Source organism: Entelurus aequoreus, linkage group LG11, assembly GCF_033978785.1.
Source record: "Entelurus aequoreus isolate RoL-2023_Sb linkage group LG11, RoL_Eaeq_v1.1, whole genome shotgun sequence".
NCBI classification, from domain to species: Eukaryota; Metazoa; Chordata; class Actinopteri; order Syngnathiformes; family Syngnathidae; genus Entelurus; species Entelurus aequoreus.
In genome coordinates, this window is record NC_084741.1 from 30,256,626 (window position 1) to 30,262,587 (window position 5,962).

Sequence of the window (5,962 nt, forward strand, 5' to 3'; positions counted from 1 at the left end):
GCATGTTCGGTCTGCGCTCGAAACAAGAAGTCTTCTGGAGCCCGTATGGGCCTTCTGCAGCCCCTACCCATTCCCTCCAGACCGTGGTCCAACATCTCCATGGACTTCGTCACGGGGCTCCCGGTCTCTCAAGGTAACACCACCGTCCTCACGGTGGTGGACCGTTTCACCAAAATGGTGAGATTCATTGCCTTGCCTAAGCTGCCCTCCGCCAAGGAGACAGCAGAAATCATGATGAACCATGTTTTCAAGATTCACGGCTTCCCTAAAGACATTGTCTCCGACCGGGGGCCCCAATTCGTGTCACGGTTTTGGAGGGAGTTCTGCAGGCTAATCGGAGCGAAGGCCAGCCTGACCTCAGGTTATCACCCGGAGGCCAACGGCCAGACCGAACGCCTCAATCAACAACTGGAAAACTGCCTCCGGTGCCTGGTGTCCCAAAATCCTCCTACATGGAGCAAACACCTGGTCTGGGTCGAGTATGCGCACAATTTGTTACCTACATGTGCCACAGGGTTTTCTCCTTTTAAAAGTGCTTATGGTTTTCAACCTCCAGTCTTTCCAGACAATGAGCTGGAAGTGTCAGTCCTCTCTGCACATGCCATGGTCCGACGCTGCCGACGCATCTGGGCAGCAGCTCGTCAGGTGCTGATTCAACAAGGAGACCGAGTGAAGAAGGCAGCAGATCGCAAGAGGCGACCTGCCCCTGCATATCGGCCAGGGCGGAAGGTATGGCTCTCAGCCAAGGACATGCGGCTCAAAGTGCCCTCTAAGAAACTAGCACCACGGTTCATAGGTCCATATCCCATTACCAAAATCATCGGGCCCGCAGCAGTACGACTCCGTCTGCCTCGGTCCCTGCGTGTACACCCGACCTTCTACGTCAGTCGAGTAAAGCCTGCCAAAGAGAGCCCGCTGGTTCCGGCCACCACGTCCCCTCCACCACCCGAGATGATTGAGGGCGGCCCTGTCTACAAGGTCAAGAAGTTGGTGGCAGTTCGCAGTCGGGGCCGGGGCAGACAGTACTTGGTAGACTGGGAGGGGTATGGACCGGAGGAGAGACAGTGGGTGCCTTCTCATCATATTATGGACTCCACCCTCATTGAAGACTTTTATAGGGACCATCCTGGACAGTCTGGGCTGTCAGGAGTCGGCCCTAGAAGGGGGGTTACTGTCACACCGTGGTGAGGGATGTCTTGTCTTGGTTTTTTCTGTCTTGTGATTTGCATGTTTTAGTTTGAAAAGTAACTCTCCTCTCGTTTCAGGTCACTTGCCCTTCCTTCTGTGTCATCAGTCTGACGTCATCCTTGTGTTTTTTGGTTAATTGTAGTATTGTATTCCTTGACTTTGGAGGTGAAAGGAAGCTGCCAAAATAAAAGCCTGTCAAGTTCCCTACTCTGCATCTGAGTCCAATCCTTTTACCAAGCCCTGACATGTTCGTCAACACCGTTCAATTGAACACCATTCAATTATTGTAACGTCTATCGAGATGCTTCGAGGACAGGAATTATATCGATCACTTTATTGAGCAAAACTGTTTATATTCGGCCATAACCACACCAAAAACATGAGTAAAACACTTGTATCTCGAAAAACTAGTCATTTTCTGCCGTACAAACCAGGCCAGAACCAACTTGTCATCTTTCACCAATACGCATACCAGGCCAAAACCAACTTGTCATCTGTCACCAACACGCATACCACTAAGCCACCGGTGCGTATAAAGCCACACAAAAAGTCGGACAACTCAAACAAAAAAGTTACACTGTGACTCCTCAGTCATACGTGTGCTTATTTTACTGTCATTTATTATTAATGTTAATTTATTTACACTAATCATGGAATGCTGTTACTAGAGAAAGTTACAGGAATGCACACTTCATCCTATGCTTACATTTCATTGTGCAACATAAGGATGTTTAAGGGGAACTAAATGTGATCTCTGAAAGGGGTACAAATGATTTCCAAAGCAGTGCTTTTGGTATAAAGTTAAGTTAGGTTAAATGAAAGTATTATTATTATTATTATTATTATTATTATTATTATTATTTATCTTACGGTATATATCGAAAATAATATTGAGCAAAATTTAATTGAAATATTGTCGATGTGGCCCTCCAGCAGTGCTCGTGCTCATGCTCACACTTTGGCACGTGTTGCAGCCCGGTAAAAATGAATTGCCCACCCCTGGTGTAGGGGCTGGTTATGAATAATACAACTTTAATAACATAAAAAATGTAATAGTTCGACAAAAATGTTTTGCGGCACCAACCAACCCAAACAAACACAGGGGACGAGTTTTGGGAGATATTGACATGGTTGGGGGTGGGTTATGATGAATAATAACATGTTAATAAGATAAAAACTACAACACGTTCATAACATAAAGACCATAATAGACGAAAAAATGGGAAAGGTTTGGTGAGGTTTTGACAACGTGAGGGGGCAGGATGACATCACAAGTCAAAAAATATATTTTAGAATAACTTAAAAACCGTAATGCCACAAACTAAAATGTTAACAGCACAAACCAGCACAAATAAATAGCAATGTTGTTTTTATAATTGCAATGATAAGGGGTTGTAATGTGTGCATCTGTGGTATGTACAAGCATGTATAGTCAGGGTCCCCGTATGGAGGGTGGGGGGCTGACAGGGGCCTCGAAGAATAAGATTCAGCAATTTTTTTTAATGGCACATGCCTTGACAAGGGTTAACTTAAATCAATAATCTGCACACGGCCTCTACAGCTGTCCTTCTTTTTGCCTGTCAGCTAACACATCTTTTTTCATTATCATCTCGAGCTTGTCCTCTCTGTTCTGCTTCACAATCTGCAATGTTCGCACAGCCCTCCGCCCCCTGCATGCCCAAAGCCTTTAATGAAAATCTCCCAGCAAATCCCTCTTAGAAAAAGATAAACAAATAAAAGGGAGGAAGAAACACAGAAATACTTTATGGGCCAGAAATGATTTTTCCACCGCTGTCATCGCTGCAGAGAATGTGGATTTATGAAGGCAGAAATGTGAAATAACTCCTAAGTGTAGCTATAAGTGCACTTAGTTGAGTATAATTCCTCTTCAGCAGTCCCAGGAGAAAGGTGAAGACTTTTTAATAACTCCTCCCATTCACCTCCATTCTCATTAAGAGGTCTGGCAGTGAATATAGAGAAGCGGTGTGAAGAGAGGATTGATCTCAGGGAGAGTGAGGATGCTCCCCTTCTTTTCTCTGCAACCCCTTTCCTTCAACGATTCCTCAAGAGGAACTTATATGGCGTCATTTATTGCGACGATGAAGAAGTCTTGTGGGTTAAGATGAGTTAATCGCCTGCCAATCAAGCCTCCGACGATGAGGCGTCTTAAGGCACAAATCTCATCAAATTTACACAGCCTTCAGCATGGGCAGATGAGGTTACGTTTGAGAGCGAGACAGACAGATAGCGAGAGAAGGAGAGACGGTTAGCAGCAGGAACGTAATGCCATAAAAGGCCATTGCAGTCTATAAAGTTTCTAATGTGCTTAAAGCAATTAGTGTGTCCTGGGAGGAACAGAGTGCATGCAGGATATTAACCCCGGCAACCTTCTCTATCTTCTCCATAATTAAATTATCCTCACATTCTCCTCCTTCTCCTTATACACACACACACACACACACACGCACACACACACACAAACACACACGCACACACACACACACACACACACACACGCACACACACACACACACACACACACACACACACACACACACACACACACACACACACACACACACACACACACACACACACACACACACACACACACACGCATTTACTGATGCCTATTCAGATTTTAACGCCAACTGTGGTGTTTAAAGATTTGTTTTACCATATTGACTACACAATTGTGAAGTTGCGATAACCATAGAACTACAAAAAGGACCTACAGTCGGTGATGGGTAAGCTACTTGGAAAATGTAGTCAAGTTAAAGTTAAAGTACCACTGATAGTCACACACACACACTTAATGTGGTGAAATTACTCTCTGCGTTTGACCCACCCCCTGGGAGGTGAGGAGAGCAGTGAGCAGCAGCGGTGGCCGCGCTCGGGAATCATTTTGGTGATTTAACCCCCAATTCCAACCCTTGATGCTGAGTGCCAAGCAGGGAGGTAATGGATCCCATTTTTTATAGTCTTTGGTATGACTCGGTTTGAACTCACGACCTACCGATCTCAAGACGGGGCTAAGCTACAAGGTACTCTCGATTAAATGTAGCTAAGATACCAGGGAAACAATACCCGGAGAATTGTAGCAAGCTACACGGCAAAATCAGCTTGCTACGTCAAAGCTACATTTAATGCATTTATATCTATGGGCCCAAATCTATAACATCTATGTTAATGTAAGTGAGAGTGTACAAATGGACCCAATAAGAGTCCATTACTATTAACTATCTGTCATTTAGCTGGGGACACCCTACAACTACCTCTAGGGGTCCCCGCGCCCCACTGTATTTATTTATTTAGTTTGCCTTTTCTTTGGCCCACCTCTATAATGTTATTAATTTTCTCTAACAAAATACAGCATCTATCTATATATGTTGTTTGGTCATGTGCAGTAAAACTTTTCATGAACTCAACTCACCTTAATGTGACAAGCGACATCAGTATGTAAAGGATATCACCACATGGGCTCAGGAACACTTCAGAAACCCACTGTCAGTAACTACAGTTGGTCGCTACATCTGTAAGTGCAAGCTAAAACTCTCCTATGCAAGGTGAAAACCGTTTATCAACAACACCCAGAAACGCCGTCGGCTTCGCTGGGCCTGAACTCATCTAAGATGGACTGATACAAAGTGTAAAAGTGTTCTGTGGTCTGACGAGTTCACATTTCAAATTGTTTTTGGAAACTGTGGTTGTCGTGTCCTCCGGACCAAAGAGGAAAAGAACCATCCGGATTGTTATAGGCGCAAAGTTGAAAAGCCAGCATCTGTGATGGTATGGGGGTGTATTAGTGCCCAAGACATGGGTAACTTACACATCTGTGAAGGCGCCATTAATGTTGAAAGGTACATACAGGTTTTGGAGCAACATATGTTGCCATCCAAGCAACGTTACCATGGACGCCCCTGCTTATTTCAGCAAGAAAATGCCAAGCCACGTGTTACATCAATGTGGCTTCATAGTAAAAGAGTGCGGGTACTAGACTGGCCTGCCTGTAGTCCAGACCTGTCTCCCATTGAAAATGTGTGGCGCATTATGAAGCCTAAAATACCACAACGGAGACCCCCGGACTGTTGAACAACTTAAGCTGTACATCAAGCAAGAATGGGAAATAATTCCACCTGAGAAGCTTAAAAAATGTGTCTCCTCAGTTCCCAAACGTTTACTGAGTGTTGTTAAAAGGAAAGGCCATGTAACACAGTGGTGAACATGCCCTTTCCCAACTACTTTGGCACGTGTTGCAGCCATGAAATTCTAAGTTAATTATTATTTGCAAAAAAAAAAAAAAAGTTTATGAGTTTGAACATCAAATATCTTGTGTTTGTGGTGCATTCAATTGAAAAGTCCATGAAATTATTTGTTGATACTGTACGTGGGATATATTTGGCAAGATGTTTTTGGGAAAACAAAGTGCTATGAAAAATAGGGCATATAATCACCCAGGTCCAACTTCAAAAAGTTTTGGTGCTCAGTACAATATAAGCATTGCAATGAATTGAGGAATTAGTCTTATTTTTCTATTTTTATGTACATAACTTTCTCAGGGAGAATATCAGTCAAAATATACTGTAATAGTTTATTGACGCCCTTTGATTAGAGGCTATAAAAGCGCTTGAAGGTGTGGGATTGTTTGCGACATCACAGCGTGAAGGTCTCCATCTGATTGAGGGCACATCAACAGCGACCATTTCGCCATGCAACAAATGTTAATACTTGGAATTTAATAGATGAAGTAGCAGTCTAATTATAATAGGAGCTG